The sequence below is a fragment of the Paramisgurnus dabryanus genome, chromosome 5, assembly GCF_030506205.2.
Source record: "Paramisgurnus dabryanus chromosome 5, PD_genome_1.1, whole genome shotgun sequence".
Classification (NCBI taxonomy): domain Eukaryota; kingdom Metazoa; phylum Chordata; class Actinopteri; order Cypriniformes; family Cobitidae; genus Paramisgurnus; species Paramisgurnus dabryanus.
Genome location: NC_133341.1, coordinates 6,215,554 through 6,240,431, shown reverse-complemented (window position 1 = coordinate 6,240,431; position 24,878 = coordinate 6,215,554). Strand labels below are relative to the sequence as shown.

Genomic DNA, 24,878 nt, shown 5'->3' with positions numbered 1-24,878 from the left:
CTGCTGTCGTAGAGGCTGCTGACGTGTTATCTGGTGCGCCCGAGCTTCGTTTACAGTCTGAGGGATTAGGACATCCGCAACATGCACACTTACGCACAATTTAAAAAAATATAGCAATACCAAACACAGACAATGTAGAACAGCTTGAATACAGCATGTGTCTCCACCAGACAGTAAACAAAGCTCGGGCGCACCAGATAACACGTCAGCAGCCTCTACGTCATCAGTGTCACTGCAGTCTCGGGAATGCGGGATTCAAAACAGACCGGAAGAGAAGACAATGCTGAATAAAGTTCAAAACATTCTAACTGACCCACTGATGTCACATGGACTACTTTGATGATGTTTTATTACCTTTCTGGTGATGGACAGTAAACCGTACGTAGATTTTCAATGAAGGGTCAACAAGCTCTCGGACTAAATCTAAAACATCTTAAATTGTGTTTCTGAAGATGAACTTACAAGTTTGGAACGATATGAGAGTGAGTCATTAATTACATTATTTTTTAATTTTTGGTGAACTATCACTTCAACGACTATATGAAATTGTTAAAAATATTTTATAACTTCCATTTGAAAAATTAGAAAAAGCCAGGGAGCCGCTAAAGAGCCATAATACAGCTATAATCAGGTAAATATTAACTCATAATTGACGAGATAACTCGTCAATGGCAGCGAGAGAGTTAAGTAAGTGATAAGGCTGCCAAGATGCATGTGTAAACGGTATTAATGAATGAGAGGGAAGCAAAGCCTGACGCACAGCGCTTATTATACGGCTGCTTTTGGTAAGTAGCTGTATAATAAGCGGGATAATGTATTGTCCAAACAGTGTACAATACATTGTCCCTTACATAAGAAATTGTATTTAAATGACTCAATAGGTATAATTAAAATGTTTCATCACTATTAGCAAAGTTAACTTTGTTCAACACTATACCTGAATATTGTTGAGGTCAGAGGGATTCCAAAGAAGGGTGGGGTCGTCATCACCACCATCATCACCAGCACAAATACTTTCAAACTGTACTTCAAAGTCTTCGAGAGACACATTGATGGCAAGGGCAATTTGGGAATCCACCTCATAACGACACTGGTCTCCAAGTTTATTTGACGCAAGCACATTAGAAACCGAAGGCAGGACTTCTATTTCGCTAATCTCACAAGGGACTGGGCTTGATTGCCTTGTTGGTTCCCCAGTCTGATGGTAATCAAAGAAAAAACAGAACAAACACAGAATTATTACATAAGCTCACGTAATGCATGAGCTGATTTAAACTTTCATGTCTACCATAACATAGCATGTCTTTATGGGGGGTCCATCTTTGACACAGAATGTGATTGGGGCAGCACTACACAGCATTTGTTGAAGACTGCAGACAACATATCTCAGATTTTGTAAAATTGAGTAAAAATGTAGACTTATATCTACTGGAGCTTACGCTTTCATGAGTTGCCTGGACTGAGTCAGTAGGTGCTGCATCTGCATCTGAATCAGAAAATTTCTCTAGAGGATCCTCTTTTGTAGTTTCAGTCCTCTTGGTTTTCTTCAGCAAAAATCAGCAGATCAGCAAATAATGGGATTGTACAACCATGGCACACTCTTTCTAACCTCATTGTGAGTTGGCATTTACAGTAGTGGATAAATGGATGGGTGGATGTCCAGACAGCTTTGCATACACTGCCTACATGTACAGTCACTGACAAAAGTTTAGTCATCTCTTTAGATATTTTGTTTTTTTTAAAAAAATTCTGATATTTAGCACTTTAAAGTCTCGAGACAGGACCTATTGTCAAAATTTCGGTGTCCACCACTCTAGTTCATCCAAAACAAACCAGAAAAGAGACTTAAAGTGCCAAATACCAGAATTTTCCTTTAAGCAAAATACACACACTTTTGGAGATTTGTTGAGCAAATGTGGTAAATTTTCATAAAGATGTCATGTGTGGCCAGGCAGCAGCTTATGCTTTCATGAGTTGCCTGGACTGAGTCAGTAGGTGCTGCATCTGCATCTGAATCAGAAGATTTCTCTAGAGGATCCTCTTTTGTAGTTTCAGTCCTCTTGGTTTTCTTCTGCAAAAATCAGCAGATCAGCAAAAAATGGGATTTTACAACCATGGCACACTCTTTCTAACCTCATTGTGAGTTGGCATTTACAGTAATGGATAAATGGATGGGTGGATGTCCAGACAGCTTTGCATACACTGCCTACATGTACTGTCACTGACAAAAGTCTTGTCATTCTTTTAGATATTTTGGATTTTAAAAGAAAATTCCGGTATTTAGCACTTTGAGTCTATTTTCTGGTTTGTTTTCGACGAACTAGAGTGGTGGACACCAAAATTTTGACAATAAGTCTCGTCTTGACTTCACTCCTTTATAATCGTCTTTGACTGCTTCACAATGGCTGGCTACGGGCATGCACAAACATTAAACAACCATTAAAATTATTTTTCAAAACTGTGCAACTCACAGAGTAGTTAAAAAAAAGTTGAGACAGGACCTGTTGCCAAAATCCCGGTGTCCACCACTCTAGTTCATCCAAAACAAACCAGAAAAGAGACTCAAAGTGCTAAATACCAGAATTTTCCTTTAAGCAAAATACACACACTTTTGGAGTTTTGTTGAGAAAATGTGGTAAATTTTCATGAAGATGTCATGTGTGGCCAGGCCACAGCTTACCCTTTCATGAGTTCCCTGGACTGAGTCAGTAGTTGCTGCATCTGAATCAGAAGCTTTCTCTAGGGGATCCTCTTTTGTGGATTCAGTCCTCTTGTGATAACGTCGCCTGGCTTTCTTCTGCAAAAAATCAGCAGATCAGCAAATAATGGGATTGTACAACCATGGCACACTCTTTCTAACCTCATTGTGGGTTGGCATTTACAGTAGTGGACAAATAAATGGGTGGATGTCCAGACAGCTTTGCATACACTGCCCACATGTACAGTCACTGACAAAAGTCTTGTCATTCTTTTAGATATTTTGGATTTTAAAAGAAAATACTGATATTTAGCACTTTGTGTCTCTTTTCTGGTTTGTTTTGGAAGAACTTTGACAATAAGTCTCGTCTCGACTTTTTCGCTCCTTTATAATCGTCTTTGACTGCTTCACAATGGCTGGCTACGGGCATGCACAAACATGTCATTAAAGGGACTGCAAGTAGGGTTTTAAGTGTTTTATTAATCAAAATCAATGTCTTTATTCATAAATATGATCTCATTGGTCTCAAATGACCTCTGCCAATTATCTGACCTTTCTTTTATAAGCTTAGAATTTCTTCTCTTTACTTACATTGAACGGGTAAGTCCAAGAAGGCTTCCATGTCGTTCTGCAGTATTGATAAACGATACAGTAATAGCAGAGAGGGACAAAAAGCACTAGCCTACCAATGCGTTTCCACAACACGTTTTCATTCAGAACACATGAACCAGAAAAGGACAAGGAGTTCAGTGATTACATAACGGCTACCGTCATTGCAAAACGCATTTGGAAAAGCGAGGCTCTAGAGAGCACTATTCATTAATTTGAATGCAAAATACAATTTCACCACTAGATGAGGGTAAATGCTACTTACTGTCCCTTTAAAATAACCATTAACATTCGTTTTTAAAACTGTGCAACTTACCGAGTGGTTAAAAAAAGTGCTAAAGAAAGACCAGAATTTTCCTTTAAGCAAAATACACACACTTTTGGAGTTTGTTGAGAAAATTTGGTAAATTTTAATATTTTGTGGCATCCACATACATGATTTATTGAATATACATTCATTGGTTGAAAAGGGGTCCGCCGTTTACATACATGGCTGTAGTTGTCTAATAGTGCATAAACACAGACATACCCAGAGACATAAATCAAGTTTCCGTTCAATTCAATTCCATGTCATCCATTTTGTGTTTAATGCTTGCCAAAATATGCTTTTAAACAGAATGAAGTTGAAAATAAATGTGCCTACCTTCACTGGCCTCGCATCGGTGGGCTCAAAGTCTGAAGATGCATCCAAAAGAGTATGATTGGGGTGTTTTTATCCCAGGAGCATGTGTAAATACGAAGCATTCGCAGCTTGGTCTTCTCATACAGCTGGTCTATGGTGCAATCAAAAGGTAGAGAATTCTGGCTGAAATCACGAATGTCAAAATCGAACTTCCCAATAGGTCCTTTGGAAGAGTGTCCTTCTGGGAAGAATAAATCTTTGCCTATCTCTAGCAGCTCTGCCACAGTTATCGTTTTCTGCACAGACAGGTGCCGTGTTCCACCTCCACCTTTGGTTCGGACCTGGTGACACTCACCCTTGTGAATGTGAAGCCATCCCATTTCGACCCGCCGAGTGTCTTTCACGGCATATTTATTGCCGATAGGTCTACCAGCAGCTTTGTCGCTGTTGGTGGAGGTTCTTCCTTCTATTTTTTCTCGAACCCTGTGCATCAGAGCTGACTTCACTGTCCCACTGTTGTTCTTCAAAGTTCTTTGCCGACAAAATGCTCGTAGAGCAAGTCGGTCTCCATATCTATCAATATATTGACCCAGCTCTTCATCCCCCATTACATCTATGACATTCATGTCGATCTAAAAAATGCATGGGAAAAGGCAAAAAGATTACAAAAAATTAAGTCAGCACAGGCTATTAACTTAACACCAGGGAGAGCTAGCAAAAGTAGGCTAGTTAGTATTGCTAATAGTCTATATGTGGTAGTAGGCTTGTCTTGGCAACAGCAGGGCTCTCAAGATTTACCAAAAGTTTGGAGTGAGATTATATGTAAGGTGAGAGGGTATTTGCAGCAGTGTCCCTCTTGGCTCAATTCTCAAGTTTTTGCTAACGGTTTAATTGTACCAATTGTTTTGTAAACAAACCATTAATGAGCCCCATTCACTTCCATCATTTTTTATACAAAGATGGGTTCAAATTACCCAAATACATTTTTTAAAAGACATTTTAGAATATTTAATTCAAATTTATGTACTAAAGTACAAAAAATGTAGGCTGTATTAAGTACAAAATTAGTACATGAAATAGAGCACTTTAAGTAGATTATGGAAGTGAACCTTTTTACTTGGGCTTACTGTACACATACAGCATTGCAGAACATTTAATGATGAAAGGACAATAATAATGAAATGCATCTTTATTACATTCATTTCAGGAAGCCTCTAGTACTTTTCTTAGTTTCAGGTAACAGTTAACTAAAGCTTCTGGTTGCAAAGCTGGAGAGTTTTTGACTGTATCAATAAAAATTATGCATGAGTTTGGCTTTATTCCCTGACATCAGCTCTAATTTTCTTTGATCGAAGTGATTTCGTCCAGGTATCGTAAAATCAAAAGGCTTTAAAATGGGGTTAACAATATATCTACCCCATTCATCAGATCTTGCTCTTCCAACTTCCACTCTGATAAAACCATGTTAGTAACAAACGTGCTGGCAAGGGCGATAATGTAAGTTTATTTAACAAGAAACAACACATTTTGATTTCTTTCTGATTGTCTGGCTGTAGGATATATTAATAGGCGTGTACGACTTCATGCGGCGCTGCAAGAAACGGCAAATGATGATATCAGAGTAACGCGAGAGCGATTTGAAAATCCGCAAAACTTATCGCGGTACTCGGATGTCATCTGCTTATCGGCGCGTAAAGTTGAGAACACGTAAATAACTTAAAGCAGATGAACTCGACAGAACTGCCCTTTATGCCTGCGAATCATCCATTAATTGTATATAGTAGGACAATTTATCTATTACTTCTCAGCGTGAGAAACACAAGGTGTGGCGTTTGAACTGACTGAAATGTGAATGCGTGAGACTTGACTAAAGTTACAATAACATACAATGAATTCACAGCAAGATAACTTACCTTATCATCTTTCAGTTTAACTATCACATTGTCTGGTATATTTCGACTTCTAAGGAACGTTTCCAACTCATCTTTAGCCGCCATCGTTGCTGCAGTGCCGCTGACTGTTCATAACAGTGCGAAATGGGTTTCACGTAAGCACCTGAAAGTTTCACGTGAGCACATGAAACTTAATTTTCAAAAAAAAAAAAAAACATCTGCACATGAAGGTTTTGCGTGAGCACATAGTTTCACGTGAGCACGTGAAACTAAACTTAAAAAAAAAAAACCTGCACATGAAGGTTTCGCGTGAGCACATGAAATTAAACATTAGATTTTTTTTTACTCCAATGTCACCTTAGGGGCTCGGTAAGTTACTCTTTAAAACCTAATAAGTAAAAACATAGCACTTATAAGTAAGCAGTCTTTCATAATAAAGTTTACCATAGTGAAATAATGTAGAACATTCTTTTCAATTAATACTTTCTTTGTGCTACATTTGGTGTTTCCATGTAGTTTGCACAGTAATATAGTATGTAGCACAGTCTTTTATAATAAAGTTTACTATAGTAAAATAATGTAGAAATTACCAAGTGAAATCGTTTTATAATAATTTCAACAAATACTTTCTATGTGCTACATTTGGTGTTTCCATATAGTTTGCACAGTGATATAGTATGTAAGTAGTCTTTTATAATAAAGTTTACTATAGTAAAATAATGTTAACAAATGAAATAGTTTTATAATCAATCAATCATACTTTCTATGTGCTACATTTGGTGTTTCCATATAGTTAGGGGTCAAGCCCAGAATGGGCGAGACCCCTATTGGGATTGTTAGTTTTCTTATTATTATTATTAGGGGTCAAGCCCTGAAGGGGCGAAGACCCCTATTGTATTTGTTAGTTTTCCTATTATAATAATAAATATAGCTGCAAGCAGCGATGTCGGGGTCAAGCCGAAAAGGGCACAGAATGAAGTATTGGTTGATGACCATCATGATTTAAGAAGTTTTCAGTAGATTAAGGCAAATATAGCCATTTTTCAAATCTTGAGTGCTGTGTAGAAACAATGGGTCTTGCCTCAGGTCATGTTTGTGATGACACCCACCAAATTTAATATACATATGATTAAGCAATGTTGAGATATAGCCTCAAATGACTTGACCACTAGGGGGCACTGCACTAAAACAATAGATGGTGCCTCAGGTCACGATTGTGAAGACACCCACCAAATTTGGTGTACATACGATTAAGCAATGTGGAGATATAGCCTCAAATGACTTGACCACCAGGGGGCACTGCATCGAAACAATAGATGGTTCCTCAGGTCATGATTGTGATGACATCCACCAAATTTGGTCACATACGATTAAGCAATGTTGAGATATAGCCTCAAATGACTTGACCACGAGGGGGCACTGCCCCGAAACAACAGATGGTGCCTCAGGTCATGATTGTGATGACACCCACCAAATTTGATATACATACAATTAAGCAATGTTGATATATAGCCTCAAATGACTTGACCACTAGGAGGCACTGCACCGATACAATAGATGGTGCATCAGGTCATGATTGTGATGACACCCACCAAATTTGGTGTATATATGATTAAGCAATGTGGAGATATGGCCTCAAATGACTTGACCACTAGGTGGCACTGCACCGAAACAATAGATGATGCCTTGGGTCATGATTGTGATGACACCCACAAAATTTGATATACATATGATTAAGCAATGTTGAAATATATCCTCAAATGACTTGACCACTGGGGGCACTGCACCGAAACAATATGGTGCCTCAGGTCATGATTCTGATGACAAATCCAAATTTGGTGTACATACGATAAAGTGATCTGGAGATAAAGCCTCAAAACTCTTAACCAGTAGGGGCACTGAAAAGTTTACAAGGGCTTTTTAAAAAATGTCACTGATGAACTAGGTGGTGCTGTAACAAAACATTCTATACACCCTCAGTTCATGACATTTACAAGTTGTGAAACATTCACCTATTCATACAGTGTCAGCCACACAAGAGCCATCCTGCTCATTGGGAGCATTTGGGCTTAGATGTCTCACTCATGGACACCTCATCACTTGGTCAGGTGGAGCTGGGGTTTGAACCACCAACCTTCCGATTTGTGGACAACCTACAATAACCACTGAACCACTGCCAATACACAAATCAATGTGCAAAACCTTTGCGAAGATATAGCCTCAAATCCATTTTCGTGCTCGCCATTATATTTGTTGATGTGCTATACAACAACTGACAAAATTTTTTTCTCTAGAGTCTAAATTGTGTGTACCAAATCCAAGCCAATCAAACGAACGCTGTAGGAGGAGTTTTGAAAAAGTTGGTATGCTTTGTTATTGAAAATGGCAGACAGAAAACGTTTTGATATCATTTGACTCGGCATGCCTCAAGGAATCTAACAATAGCACTTTCATGAATTTAGACTAAATTTTGCAGTAGTTATAAGCAAAAAAAAAATCACTTTTCAATGACTGTTATGACATATAACTCATGGACATTTTGACACTTGGTCAGGTGGCGCTGGGGTTTGAACCACCAACCTTCCGATTTGTAGACAACCACCACTAACCCCTGAACCACTGCCAATGTGCAAAACTTTTGCGAAGATATAGCCACAAATCCATTGCGGCATGCTCATCAACATGCTCAAACTAGGTGGCGCTGTACCGAAACTGTGCACGCACCCTCAGGTCATAACTGCCATCAAAACTACCAAATATCATGTGAATATGTTTAACTTTGGCGAAAATACTGCCTCAAATCCGTTTGTTCCCACTCTGGGTAAAATTTGTTGACGCGGTGTACGGAAACGGATTGGCGAATCGACACGAATTCCATAACTTTTTGCCATGAGTGTCTCTAGATGCTACACACCCATTCTTTACGCAAATTGGACAAAAGCTCTATGACGAGTTCGAAAAAGTAGGTTTTACAAACAATTCAAAATATCGAAATAATTAGCATGACGGAAATGATGTCATATGGTGCAATCGAATTGGCATGAGCCAAGGAATCAGAAGAAACAAGAATTGCGTTTCTATGACGTACGGGTCAGCAGTTATAACCAAAAATGTAAGTGAAAATTTGGACTGTTGGTGGCGCTATCGGGTTTGACATAGACACTCCAAATTTGGTGTGGGGACTATTTGGAATGTCCTCTTTGAGTGTGCCAAATTTCATAACTTTCCTACAAAAAAAGTTAAAATTCAAAATGGCCGACCCCCAAAATGGCCGACCGAAAACCTTTTGGTATCGTTTGACTCGGCATGCCTCAAGGAATCTAACAATAGCACTTTTATAATTTTAGACTCAAGTTTGCAGTAGTTATAAGCAAAAATAGCCATTTTTCAAATCTCGTGAACACTAGGTGGCGCTGTGACGAAACTGGGCATGGACCCTCAGGTCGTGACTGCCATCAAAACTACCAAGTTTCGTATGAATACGCTTAACTTTGGTAAAGATACAGCCTCAAATCATTTTTTTCGCGCTCTACTTAAAATTCATTGACGCGTTATACGGTAACGGATTGGTGAATCAACACGAATTCCATAACTTTTTGCCATGAGTGTCTCTAGATGCTACACACCCATTCTTTACGCAAATTGGACAAAAGCTCTAGGACGAGTTCGAAAATGTAGGTTTTACAAACAATTCAAAATATCGAAATAATTAGCATAACAGAAATGATATCATATGGTGCAATCGAATCGGCATGAGCCAAGGAATCAGAAGAAACAAGAATTGCGTTTCTATGACGTACGGGTCAGCAGTTATAACCAAAAATGTAAGTGAAAATTTGGACTGTTGGTGGCGCTATTGGGTTTGACATAGACACTCCAAATTTGGTGTGGTGACTATTTGGAATGTCCTCTATGAGTGTGCCAAATTTCATAACTTTCCTACGTACGGTTCTATGGGCTGCCATAGACGCAATGGCGGAAGAAGAAGAATAATAGATAAATATAGCTGCAAGCAGCGATACCGGGGTCAAGCCAAACATGGCAAAAAATGATTCATACGTGATGACTGTCATGATTAAAGATCTAAGTTTGCATTAGTTTTATGAAAAATGTGCAATTTTTTTGTATCTTGAGACCACTAGGTGGCGCTGTGCCGAAACAATAGATGGTGCCTCAGGTCATGACTGTGATGACACTTACCAAATTTAGTGTAAATACGATAAAGCGATATGGAGATATAGCCTTAAATGACTTGACCACTAGGGGACACTGACCAAAACAACAGATTGTGACTCAGGTCTTGATTGTGATGACACCCACAAAATTTGGTGTAAATACGATAAAGAGAGGCAGAGATATAGCTTCAAATCTCTTGACCACTAGGGGGCACCGAAAAGTTTACAAGTCCTCTCAGAACATGTTGCTGATGAACCATACCAAGTTTCATAACAATACGCAATTGCGTTTCTGAAATACTTGAACTTAAAGAAAAAATTCAAAATGGCCGACACACAAAATGGACAACCAAAAACCATTTGGTATCGTTTGACTCTGCATGCCTCACGAAATTTAACAAGACCACTCTTATAATTTTACATTTAAGTTGCAGTAGATATAAGCAAAAATAGACATTTTTAATATATCGTGGCCAGTAGGGGGCAGTGTGACAAAATGGTGCATGCACCCTCAGGTCATCACTGTTATGACATATACCAAGTCTCAAATTAATACGCAAAAGTTTTGCGAAGATACAGGCTCAAACACATTTTGGCGTGCTCGCCCTCGCATTCTTTGATGCGTTATACGACAACGGATAGGTCAACCGAAAAGCTTTTGATAACATTTTGTCTGGAGTGTCTCTAGATGATGCAAACCAAAAATCAAGCCAATCACACGAGCGCTCTAAGAGGAGTTCGAAAAAGTAGGTGTTCAATATAATTCAAAATGGCTGACAGGAAGTATGTTTGACTCAGACATATTTGGTAAAGTCGGACTCAGCATGAGCCAAGGATTCAATAGAGTGAAGTCTCATGTCAGTGTGGCAATTTAATCAAATGATATAAAGATTTTAAACAATTTATTTACATATCCTGGCCACTAGGTGGCGCCGTCCTAAAGATTTATAGGTGCGCTCAGAACATGTCACCAATGAACCATGCCAAATTTCGTAGCGATACGCCATTCTGTTTGTGAAATACTGAACTTAATGAGAAAATTCAAAATGGCCGACACCCAAAATGGCCGACCGAAAACTGTTTGGTATCGTTTGACTCGACATGCCTCAAGGAATCTAACAAGACGACCTTCATAATTTTAGACTCAAGTTTGAAGTAGTAATAAGCGAAAATATGCATTTTTCGAATCTCGTGACCACTAGGTGGCGCTGTGACAAAACATTGCAGGCACCCTCAGGTCAAGACTGTAATGACATATACCAAGTTTCGTGTCGATACACCAAAGTGTTGCGAAGATACGGCCTCACGTCCGTTTTGGCGTGCTCGCCGCCGTATATGTTGTCACGGTATACAAGAACGCATTGGTCTATCAAAAAGCTTTTGATAACTTTTTGTCAGGGGTGTCTCTAGATGCTATATACCAAAGGACATGCAAATCGGACAAACGCTCTAGGAGGAGTTCGAAAAAGTAGGTTTTACGAAAAATTCAAAATGGCGGAAAGATGTGCATGACACAAATGACATCAATGTGTGCAATTGAATCATCATGAGCCAAGGATTCAGAGGAAACAAGAATTTAGTTTCTAGGTCTCACGGGTCAGAAGTTATAAGCATGAACATAAGTGGATTTTTGGATTGTTGGTGGCGCTAGAGGGTTTGAGTTAGACACACCAATGTTGCTATAGTAACTTCTAACACTGTCCTCTACATGTGTGCCAAATTTCATAACTTTCCTACGTACGGTTCTATGGGCTGCCATTGACTTCAATGGCGGAAGAACAAGGATGAATAATAATAATAAGAAAACTAACAATAACAATAGGTGTCTACGCCACTTCGTGGCTTGACCCCTAAAAATAGCTGCAAGCAGCGATACCGGGGTCAAGCGAAACATGGCAAAAATGATTCATACGTGATGACTGTCATGATTTAAGATCTAAGTTTGCATTACTTTTAGGAAAAAAATAGCATTTTTTGTATCTTGAGACCACTAGGTGGCGCTGTGCCGAAACAATAGATGGTGCCTCAGGTCATGACTGTGATGACACATACCAAATTTAGTGTAAATACGATAAAGCGATACGGAGATATAGCCTTAAATAACTTGACCACTAGGGGGCACTGAAAAGTTTACATGTCCTCTCAGAACATGTTGCTGATGAACCATACCAAGTTTCATAACAATACGCAATTGCGTTTCTGAAATACTTGAACTTAAAGAAAAAATTCAAAATGGCCGACACACAAAATGGACGATCAAAAACCATTTGGTATCGTTTGACTCGGCATGCCTCACGAAATCTAACAAGACCAGTCTCATAATTTTACATTTAAGTTTGCAGTAGTTATAAGCAAAAATAAAAAAAAATTATATCTCATGACCAGTAGGGGGCAGTGTGATGAAACGGTGCATGCACCCTTACGTCATCACTGTTATGACATATACCAAGTCTCATATCAATATGCAAAAGTTTTGCGAAGATACAGGCTCAAACTCATTTTGGCGTGCTTGCCCTCGCATTCTTTGATGCGTTATACGACAACGGATAGGTCTACCGAAAATCTTTTGATAACTTTTTGTCTAGAGTGTCTCTAGAGGATGCATACCAAAAATCAAGCCAATCACACGAGCTCTCTAGGAGGAGTTCGAAAAAGTAGGTGTTCAATATAATTCAAAATGGCCGACAGGAAGTAGGTTTGACGCTGACATATTTGGTACAGTCGGACTCAGCATGAGCCAAGGAATCAATAGAGTGAAGTCTTAAGTCAGTGTGGCAATTTAATCAAATGATATAAAGATTTTAAACCATTTCTTTACATATCCTGACCACTAGGTGGCGCCGTCCTAAAGATTTATAGGTGCGCTCAGAACACGTCACTGATGAACCACGGCAAATTTCGTAGTGATACGTCATTCTGTTTGTGAAATACTGAACTTAATGAGAAAATTCAATATGGCCGACACCCAAAATGGCCGACCGAAAACCGTTTGGTATCGTTTGACTCGGCATGCCTCAAGGAATCTAACAAGACCACCTTCATGATTTTAGACTCAAGTTTGAAGTAGTTATAAGCGAAAATAGGCATTTTTCGAATCTCGTGACCACTAGGTGGCGCTGTGACGAAACGTTGCAGGCACCCTCAGGTCATGACTGTAATGACATATACCAAGTTTTGTGTTGATACACAAAAGTGTTGCGAAGATACAGCCTCACGTCCGTTTTGGCGTGCTCGCCGCAGTATATGTTGTCACGGTATACGAAAACGCATTTGTTTTTCAAAAAGCTTTTGATAACTTTTTGTCAGGGGTGTCTCTAGATGCTACATACCAAAGGACATGCAAATCGGACAAACACTCTAGGAGGAGTTCGAAAAAGTAGGTTTTACGGAAAATTCAAAATGGCGGAAAGATTTGCATGACACAAATGACATCAATGTGTGCATTTGAATCATCATGAGCCAAGGATTCAGAGGAACCAAGAATTTAGTTTCTAGGTCTCACGGGTCAGAAGTTATAAGCATGAACATAAGTGGATTTTTGGATTGTTGGTGGCGCTAGAGGGTTTGAGTTAGACACACCAATGTTGCTATAGTAACTTCTAACACTGTCCTCTACATGTGTGCCAAATTTCATAACTTTCCTACGTACGGTTCTATGGGCTGCCATTGACTTCAATGGCGGAAGAACAAGGATGAATAATAATAATAAGAAAACTAACAATAACAATAGGTGTCTACGCCACTTCGTGGCTTGACCCCTAAAAATAGCTGCAAGCAGCGATACCGGGGTCAAGCGAAACATGGCAAAAATGATTCATACGTGATGACTGTCATGATTTAAGATCTAAGTTTGCATTACTTTTAGGAAAAAAATAGCATTTTTTGTATCTTGAGACCACTAGGTGGCGCTGTGCCGAAACAATAGATGGTGCCTCAGGTCATGACTGTGATGACACATACCAAATTTAGTGTAAATACGATAAAGCGATACGGAGATATAGCCTTAAATAACTTGACCACTAGGGGGCACTGAAAAGTTTACATGTCCTCTCAGAACATGTTGCTGATGAACCATACCAAGTTTCATAACAATACGCAATTGCGTTTCTGAAATACTTGAACTTAAAGAAAAAATTCAAAATGGCCGACACACAAAATGGACGATCAAAAACCATTTGGTATCGTTTGACTAGGCATGCCTCACGAAAGCTAACAAGACCAGTCTCATAATTTTACATTTAAGTTTGCAGTAGTTATAAGCAAAAATAAAAAAAAATTATATCTCATGACCAGTAGGGGGCAGTGTGACGAAACGGTGCATGCACCCTTACGTCATCACTGTTATGACATATACCAAGTCTCATATCAATATGCAAAAGTTTTGCGAAGATACAGGCTCAAACTCATTTTGGCGTGCTTGCCCTCGCATTCTTTGATGCGTTATACGACAACGGATAGGTCTACCGAAAATCTTTTGATAACTTTTTGTCTAGAGTGTCTCTAGAGGATGCATACCAAAAATCAAGCCAATCACACGAGCTCTCTAGGAGGAGTTCGAAAAAGTAGGTGTTCAATATAATTCAAAATGGCCGACAGGAAGTAGGTTTGACGCTGACATATTTGGTACAGTCGGACTCAGCATGAGCCAAGGAATCAATAGAGTGAAGTCTTAAGTCAGTGTGGCAATTTAATCAAATGATATAAAGATTTTAAACCATTTCTTTACATATCCTGACCACTAGGTGGCGCCGTCCTAAAGATTTATAGGTGCGCTCAGAACACGTCACTGATGAACCACGGCAAATTTCGTAGTGATACGTCATTCTGTTTGTGAAATACTGAACTTAATGAGAAAATTCAATATGGCCGACACCCAAAATGGCCGACCGAAAACCGTTTGGTATTGTTTGACTCGGCATGCCTCAAGGAATCTAACAAGACCACCTTCATGATTTTAGACTCAAGTTTGAAGTAGTTATAAGCGAAAATAGGCATTTTTCGAATCTCGTGACCACTAGGTGGCGCTGTGACGAAACGTTGCAGGCACCCTCAGGTCATGACTGTAATGACATATACCAAGTTTTGTGTTGATACACAAAAGTGTTGCGAAGATACAGCCTCACGTCCGTTTTGGCGTGCTCGCCGCAGTATATGTTGTCACGGTATACGAAAACGCATTTGTTTTTCAAAAAGCTTTTGATAACTTTTTGTCAGGGGTGTCTCTAGATGCTACATACCAAAGGACATGCAAATCGGACAAACACTCTAGGAGGAGTTCGAAAAAGTAGGTTTTACGGAAAATTCAAAATGGCGGAAAGATTTGCATGACACAAATGACATCAATGTGTGCATTTGAATCATCATGAGCCAAGGATTCAGAGGAACCAAGAATTTAGTTTCTAGGACTCACGGGTCAGAAGTTATGAGCATGAACATAAGTGGATTTTTGGACTGTTGGTGGCGCTAGAGGGTTTGAGTCAGACACACCAATGTTGCTATAGTAACTTTTGAGACTGTCCTCTACATGTGGGCCAAATTTCATAACTTTCCTACGTACGGTTCTATGGGCTGCCATTGACTTTTGGGTGGAAGAACGAGGAACAAGAATAATAATAAGAAAACTAACAATAACAATAGGTGTCTACGCCACTTCGTGGCTTGACCCCTAATAATAATAATAATAAATATAGCTGCAAGCAGCGATACCGGGGTCAAGCCGAAAAGGGCACAAAAGGGTGTAAAGTTGAGTTTGGATAAGCAGACCAAAGAACCTAGGTAAACCTAATGATTTCAGATGAAAAAATGCAAAAGTAATCAACAAAAATAGTCTATGTTCTAATCCACTGCAATAATCCTTCTGTTATTGACAGTCATGGAACATTAGAGCACAGAAGGATATGTGAGTGATGTTTGCAGTGGCATAACATGGGTCACAACATGTTACAAGAAGTTAAATCAGTCAAAAGAGACCATCCCCATGTCTCTACGATGTTCTGATGCAGAGAAAAAGCTCGTTCAAAACGGTTCATAAGGTATTCTCATTGGTTGCTAGAGAGTAAATTCACATCCACCAGTGATTATAGACCAAGCCATATGAAATGAAGAATCGTTGATGACTCATGGTTTTAGATGTGTAGTTGCAGTAGTTTTAGGCAAATATAGCTATTTTCTATCTCCAAACCACTAGGTGGCACTATGACAGAATCGTGCATGCAACCTCGGGTCATATCTGCGTTACATCTAGCTAGTTTCATGACTATACACTTTAGTTCAGCAAAGAAATAGTTGTATGACCATAGGGCTTGCTTGATATGAAATGTTTTGTTCAATTATAGGGCCACCTAGTGGTTCAGGCATACCAATTTTTTGTGTGGCCTCAGACTCTGCTCATACATCAGCGTATCAAATCTGGTGAAAAAATCTCTTTTCGTTGCGAAGTTATAACCATTTATGTGTAAAAAACACAAAATGTAAAGGTAATTTTTCGTTTTTTGCAATTTTCGGCCATTTCTGATGAAAATTTTAATATAACGCCAATAGAGTTTTTTGTTTAGAAGGTAATGCAATGTTCTTCCTATGGCATTTTTGAGTCGATTGGAATAACGCTCGCGGAGATATTCGCGCGTGTTTTTTAAGTGCTATTTTGCCACGCAGGGTTAACCGTAAGGCGAATTCTGGCATGTTTGGTATCGTTGGACTCGGCGATTACTCAGGACTCCTAAAAATCAAGTCCCGTCAAAATACGTCAATCGGAGCCAAAGTTATAGGCGTGTAAAGCATAAGTCTGACCACTAGGTGGCGCTGTGACGAAACTCTGCGTGCACTCGTAGTTCCTGACTGGCATCACATGTACCAAGTATCGTGTCAATAGGCTTAAGTTTGCCGAAGATACAGCCTCAAATCCGTTTTTTTGCGCTCTACGTAAAATTCGTTGACGCGTTTTACGAAAACAGATTGACGAATTGACATGAATTCCATAACTTTTTGCCGTGAGGGTCTGTAGATGCTACATACCGATTTTCGTGAAAATCGGGCAAAGCTCTAGGACGAGTTCGCAAAAGTAGGTCTTACGAATAATTCAAAATGGCGGAAAAATTTTCATGACGGAAAATGACGTCATAGGGTCCAATCGAATCGTCTTGAGCCAAGGAATCAGAGGAAGCAAGAATTTTGTTTCTAGGACTTACGGATCAGAAGTTGTAAGAAAAAACATAAGTGCAACTTTGGACTGTTGGTGGCGCTAGCGGGATAGAGATAGAGACTCCAAATTTGCTATGGGGACACATTGGACTGTCCTTTATCAGTGTGCCAAATTTCATAACTTTCCTACATACGGTTCTATGGGCTGCCATAGACCGCAATGGCGGAAGAAGAAACGGAAGAAGAAATATAGCTGCAAGCAGCAATGCCGGGGTCAAGCCAAAAAGGGCACAGAAGAAAGTAAAGTTGAATTCAAATGAGCAGTTTAAAGAACCTAGGAAAATCTCTTGATTTCAGACTAAATAATATAACAGTTATCAGCAAAAAAGCTGTGTTTTCATTCTGTGTAATCTCTTCCTCTCCTCTCGAGGAGCATTGACAACTAGAACACTGAAGAAAATATGAGTGGTGCTTGCAGTGGCAATTCTCACAAAATGTTACAGTGGTGTTAATGAGTCAAAAGAGACCACCCCCATGTCTCTACGATGTTCTGATGCAGAGATATAGCTCTTGTAAAAAGGATTGATAAGGTATCCTTATTGGTTGCTAAGGAATTAATTGGCATGCACCAATGATCTCCAAGCCATGAAAGGAATAATACATGATGACCCAAGATTTTAGATGTACTGTTGGAGTAGTTTTAGGCAAAAATACCATATTTCTCTCTCAAAACCACTAGGTGGCGCAATGACAAAGTTGTGCATGTAATCTCAGGTCATAACTGTGTTAAATCTAGCTAGTTTTATGACTATACACTTTAGTTTAGTGAAGAAACAGTTGTATGACCATAGGGTGGCTTGATTTCAAAGGTTTTGTTTAATTATAGGGCCACCTACTGGTGCAGGTATACCATTTTTTTTGTGTGGCCTCGTACTCTGCTCATACATCAGTGTATCAAATCTGGTGAAAAAATCTCTTTTCGTTGCGAAGTTATAACCATTTATGTGTAAAAATACAAAATTTCAAGGTAATTTTTCGTTTTTTGCATTTTTCGGCCATTTCTGATAAAAATTTTAATATAACGCCAATAGAACTTTTTGTTCAGAAGGTAACGCATTATTCTTCCTATGGTGTTTTCGAGTCGATCGGAATAACGCTCGCCGAGATATTCGCGCGTGTTTTTTAAGTGCTCTTTTGCTGCGCAGGGTTAACCGTAAGGCGAAATCTGGCATGTTTGGTATCGTTGGACTCGGCAACTATTCAGAACTCTAAAGAAACAAGTCCCGTGAAAATACGTCAATCGGAGCCAAAGTTATAGGCGTTTAAAGCATAAATATGACCACTAGGTGGCGCTGTGACGAAACTCTGCATGCACCCTTAGTTCCTGACTGGCATCACAAGTACCAAGTATCGTGTCAATAGGCTTAAGTTTGGCGAAGATACAGCCTCAAATCCGTTTTTTTGTGCTCTACTTAAAATTCGTTGACGCGGTTTACGGAAACGGATGGACGAATTGACATGAATTCCATAACTTTTTGCCGTGAGGGTCTGTAGATGCTACATACCGATTTTCGTGGAAATCGGGCAAAAGCTCTAGGACGAGTTCGCAAAAGTAGGTTTTACGAATAACTCAAAATGGCGGAAAAATTTTCATGACGGAAAATGACGTCATAGGGTCCAATCGAATCGGCTTGAGCCAAGGAATCAGAGGATACAAGAATTTCGTTTCTAAGACTTACGGATCAAAAGTTATAAGCAAAAACGTAAGTGCAACTTTGGACTGTTGGTGGCGCTAGAGGGTTGAAGTTAGAGACTCCAAATTTGCTGTGGGGACACATTGGACTGTCCTTTATCAGTGTGCCAAATTTCATAACTTTCCTACGTACGGTTCTATGGGCTGCCATAGACCGCAATGGCGGAAGAAGAACCAGAATAATAATTATTATAATAAGAAAACTAACAAATACAATAGGGGTCTTCGCCCCTTCGGGGCTTGACCCCTAATAACTAATAAATATAGCTGCAAGCAGCAATACCGGGGTCAAGCCGAAAAGGGCACAGAAGGGTGTAAAGTTGAGTTTGGATAAGAATACTGGAGAACCTAGGTAAAACTCATGATTTCAAATGAAAAAAACGCAAAAGTAATCAACAAAAATAATCTATGTTCTTGTCTAATGCAATCGTCCTTCTGTTATTGACAATCATGGAACATTAGAGCACTGAAGGACATGTGAGTGATGTATGCAGTGGCATAACATGGGGGACAACATGTTACAACAAGTTAAATCAGTCAAAAGAGCCCACCCCCGTGTCTCTACGATGTTCCGATGCAGAGATATAGCTTTTGCAAAACCGGTTGATAAGGTATTCTCATTGGTTGCTAGGGAGTGAATTGGCAACCATCAGTGATTATAGTCAAAGCCATGAAAGGAATAATCCATGATGACTCATGGTTTTAGAAGTGTTGTTGCAGTAGTTTTAGGCAAAAAATACCATATTCTATCTCAAAACCAGTAGGTGGCGCAATGACAACATTGTGCATGCAACATCAGGTCATAACTGTGTTACATATAGCTAGTTTTATGACTATACACTTTAATTTAGTGAAGAAACAGTTGTATGACCATAGGGCTGGCTTGATATCAAAGGTTTTGTTCAATTATAGGGCCACCTAGTGGTGCAAGCATACAATTTTTTTTGTGTGGCCTCAAAATATGCTCATACATTAGGGTATCAAATATGGTGAAAAAATCTATTTTCGTTGCGAAGTTATAACCATTTATGTGTAAAAAACACAAAATGTAAAGGTAATTTTTCGTTTTTTGCAATTTTCGGCCATTTCTGATGAAAATTTTAATATAACGCCAATAGAGTTTTTTGTTCAGAAGGTAATGCAATGTTCTTCCTATGGCATTTTCGAGTCGATCGGAATAACGCTCGCGGAGATATTTGAGCGTGTTTTTTAAGTGCTATTTTGCCGCGCAGGGTTAACCGTAAGGCGAATTCTGGCATGTTTGGTATCGTTGGACTCGGCAACTATTCAGAACTCCAAAGAAACAAGTCCCGTGAAAATATGTCAATCGGAGCCAACGTTATAGGCGTTTAAAGCATAAGTCTGACCACTAGGTGGCGCTGTGACGAAACTCTGCAGGCACCCTAAGTTCCTGACTCGCATCACAAGTACCAAGTATCGTGTCAATAGGCTTAAGTTTGGCAAAGATACAGCCTCAAATCCGTTTTTTTGCGCTCTACGTAAAATTCGTTGACGCGGTTTACAGAAACGGATGGACGAATTGACATGAATTCCATAACTTTTTGCCGTGAGGGTCTGTAGATGCTGCATACCGATTTTCGTGGAAATTGGGCAAAAGCTCTAGGACGAGTTCGCAAAAGTAGGTTTTACGAATAATTCAAAATGGCGGAAAAATTTTCATGACGGAAAATGACGTCATAGGGTCCAATCGAATCGTCTTGAGCCAAGGAATCACAGGAAACAAGAATTTTGTTTCTAGGACTTACGGATCAGAAGTTATAAGCAAAAACGTAAGTGCAACTTTGGACTGTTGGTGGCGCTAGAGGGTTGGAGATAGAGACTCCAAATTTGCTGTGGGGACACATTGGACTGTCCTTTATCAGTGTGCCAAATTTCATAACTTTCCTACGTACGGTTCTATGGGCTGCCATAGACCGCAATGGCGGAAGAAGAAGAATAACTAATAAATATAGCTGCAAGCAGCGATACCGGGGTCAAGCCAAACATGGCAAAAAATGATTCATACATGATGACTGCCATGATTTAACATCTAAGTTTGCATTAGTTTTATGAAAAAAGCAATTTATTCGTATCTTGAGACCAAGGTGGCACTGTGCCGAAAGAATAGATGGTGCCTCAGGTCATGACTGTGATGACACAAACCAAATTTAGTGTAAATACAATAAAGCGATACGGAGATATAGTCTTAAATGACTTGACCACTAGGGGGCACTGACCAAAAAATAAATTGTGACTCAGGTCTTGATTGTGATGAAACCCACCAAATTTGGTGTGAATACAATAAAGAGATGCAGAGATATAGCCTTAAATGACTTGACCACTAGGGGGCACTGACCAAAAAATAAATTGTGACTCAGGTCTTGATTGTGATGACACCCACCAAATTTGGTGTAAATACGATAAAGAGATGCAGAGATATAGCTTCAAATCTCTTGACCACTAGGGGGCACCGAAAAGTTTACAAGTCCTCCCAGAACATGTTGCTGATGAACCATACCAAGTTTCATAACAATACGCAATTGCGTTTCTGAAATACTTAAACTTAAAGAAAAATTCAAAATGGCCGACACACAAAATGGCCGACCAAAAACCATTTGGTATCGTTTGACTCGGCATGCCTCATGAAATCTAACAAGACCAGTCTCATAATTTTACATTCAAATTTGCAGTAGTTATAAGCAAAAATAGACAATTTTTATATCTCGTGACCAGTAGGGGGCAGTGTGGCGAAATGGTGCATGCACCCTCAGGTCATCACTGTTATGACATTTACCAAGTCTCATATTAATACGCATAAGTTTTGCGAAGATACAGGCTCAAACACATTTTGGCGTGCTCGCTCTCGCATTCTTTGATGCGTTATACGACAACGGATAGGTCTACCGAAAATCTTTTGATAACTTTTTGTATAGAGTGTCTATAGACGATGCATACCAAAAATCAAGCCAATCACACAAGCGCTCTAGAAGGAGTTCGAAAAAGTAGCTGTTCAATATAATTCAAAATGGCCGACAGGAAGTAGGTTTGACTCAGACATATTTGGTACAGTCGGACTCAGCATGAGCCAAGGAATCAATAGAGTGAAGTCTTATGTCATAGTGGCAATTTAATCAAATGATATAAAGATTTTAAAAAATTGTTTTACATATCCTGACCACTAGGTGGCGCCGTCCTAAAGATTTATAGGTGCGCTCAGAACATGTCACTGATGAACCATGCCAAATTTCGTAGCGATACGCCATTCGGTTTGTGAAATACTGAACTTAATGAGAAAATTCAAAATGGCCGACACCCAAAATGGCCGACCGAAAACCGTTTGGTATCGTTTGACTCGGCATGGCTCAAGGAATCTAACAAGACCACCTTCATGATTTTAGACTCAAGTTTGAAGTAGTTATAAGCGAAAATAAGCATTTTTCGAATCTCGTAACCACTAGGTGGCACTGTGACGAAACGTTGCAGGCACCCTCAGGTCATGACTGTTATGACATATACCAAGTTTCGTGTCGATACAATAAAGTTTTGCGAAGATAAGGCCTCACGTCCGTTTTGGCGTGCTCGCCGCCATATATTTTGTCAATTTATATGAGAACGCATTGGTCTATCAAAAAGCTTTTGATAACTTTTGGTCTTGGGTGTCTCTAGATGCTTAATACCAAAGGACATGCAAATCGGACAAACGGTCTAGGAGGAGTTCGAAAAAGTAGGTTTTACAAAAAATTCAAAATGGCGGAAAGATGTGCATGACACAAATGACATCAATGTGTGCATTTGAATCATCATGAGCCAAGGATTCAGAGGAAACAAGAATTTAGTTTCTAGGACTCATGGGTCAGAAGTTATGAGCATGAACATAAGTGGATTTTTGGACTGTTGGTGGCGCTAGAGGGTTTGAGTCAGACACACCAATGTTGCTATAGTAACTTCTGAGACTGTCCTCTACATGTGTGCCAAAATTCATAACTTTCCTATGTACGGTTCTATGGGCTGCCATTGACTTTCGGCGGAAGAACGAGGAAGAAAAATAATAATAATAATAATAATAATAATAATAAGAAAACTAACAATAACAATAGGGTTCTACGCCCCTTCGGGGCTTGACCCCTAATAAATATAGCTGCAAGCAGCAATACCGGGGTCAAGCCGTAAAGGGCACAGAAGGGTGTAAAGTTGAGTTTGGATAAGAGTACTAAAGAACCTAGGTAAACCTCATGATTTTAGATGAAAAAAACGCAAAAGTAATCTACAAAAATAATCTATGTTATTGACAATCATGGAAAATTAGAGCACAGAAGGACATGTAAGTGATGTTTGCAGTGGCATAACATGGGTCACAACATGTTACAACAAGTTAAATCAGTCAAAAGAGACCATCCTCATGTCTCTACGATGTTCTGATGCAGAGAAAAAGCTCTTTCAAAACGGTTCATAAGGTATTCTCATTGGTTGCTAGAGAGTAAATTCACATCCACCAGTGATTATAGACCAAGCCATATGAAATGAAGAATCCATGATGACTCATAGTTTTAGATGTGTTTTTGCAGTAGTTTTAGGCAAATATAGCTATTTTCTATCTCCAAACCACTAGGTGGCGCTATGACAGAATCGTGCATGCAACCTCAGGTCATGACTGCGTTACATCTAGCTAGTTTCATGACTAAACACTTTAGTTCAGCAAAGAAATAGTTGTATGACCATAGGGCTTGCTTGATATGAAAGATTTTGTTCAATTATAGGGCCACCTAGTGGTTCAGGCATACCAATTTTTTTGTGTGGCCTCAGACTTTGCTCATACATCAGCGTATCAAATCTGGTGAAAAAATCTCTTTTCGTTGCGAAGTTATAACCATTTATGTGTAAAAAACACAAAATGTAAAGGTAATTTTTCGTTTTTTGCAATTTTCGGCCATTTCTGATGAAAATTTTAATATAACGCCAATAGAGTTTTTTGTTCAGAAGGTAATGCAATGTTCTTCCTATGGAATTTTTGAGTCGATCGGAATAACGCTCGCGGAGATATTCGCGCATGTTTTTTAAGTGCTATTTTGCCGCGCAGGGTTAACCGTAAGGCGAAATCTGGCATGTTTGGTATCGTTGGACTCGGCAACTATTCAGAACTCCAAAGAAACAAGTCCCGTGAAAATATGTCAATCAGAGCCAAAGTTATAGGCGTTTAAAGCATAAGTCTGACCACTAGGTGGCGCTGTGACGAAACTCTGCATGCACCCTAAGTTCCTGACTCGCATCACAAGTACCAAGTATCGTGTCAATAGGCTTAAGTTTGCCGATGATACAGCCTCAAATCCGTTTTTTTGCGCTCTACGTAAAATTCGTTGACGCGGTTTACGAAAACAGATTGACGAATTGACATGAATTCCATAACTTTTTGCCGTGAGGGTCTGTAGATGCTATATACCGATTTTTGTTGAAATCGGGCAAAAGCTCTAGGACGAGTTCGCAAAAGTAGGTTTTACGAATAATTCAAAATGGCGGAAAAAATTTCATGACGGAAAATGACGTCATAGGGTCCAATCGAATCGTCTTGAGCCAAGGAATCAGAGGAAGCAAGAATTTTGTTTCTAGGACTTACGGATCAGAAGTTATAAGCAAAAACATAAGTGCAACTTTGGACTGTTGGTGGCGCTAGCGGGTTAGAGATAGAGACTCCAAATTTGCTATGGGGACACATTGGACTGTCCTTTATCAGTGTGCCAAATTTCATAACTTTCCTACGTACGGTTCTATGGGCTGCCATAGACCGCAATGGCGGAAGAAGAAACGGAAGAAGAATAACTAATAATAATAATAATAAGAAAACTAACAAATACAATAGGGGTCTTCGCCCCTTCGGGGCTTGACCCCTAAATATAGCTGCAAGCAGCGATACCGGGGTCAAGCCAAACATGGCAAAAAATGATTCATATGTGATGACTGTCATGGTTTAAGATCTAAGTTTGCATTATTTTTA

At 39.4% G+C, this 24,878-nt stretch overlaps 1 long non-coding RNA gene across 1 annotated transcript; it reads right to left on the bottom strand.

The window, feature by feature from the left end:
- Positions 1–1,963: 1,963 nt before the first annotated feature.
- LOC135744757 (uncharacterized) lies at positions 1,964–5,149 on the bottom strand. Its single transcript, XR_010530856.1, has 3 exons — positions 3,951–5,149; positions 2,681–2,797; positions 1,964–2,071 (listed from the first exon to the last, which is right to left on the bottom strand). It is a non-coding gene; the product is annotated as an uncharacterized lncRNA (long non-coding RNA).
- Between the last annotated feature and the right edge of the window lie 19,729 nt (positions 5,150–24,878).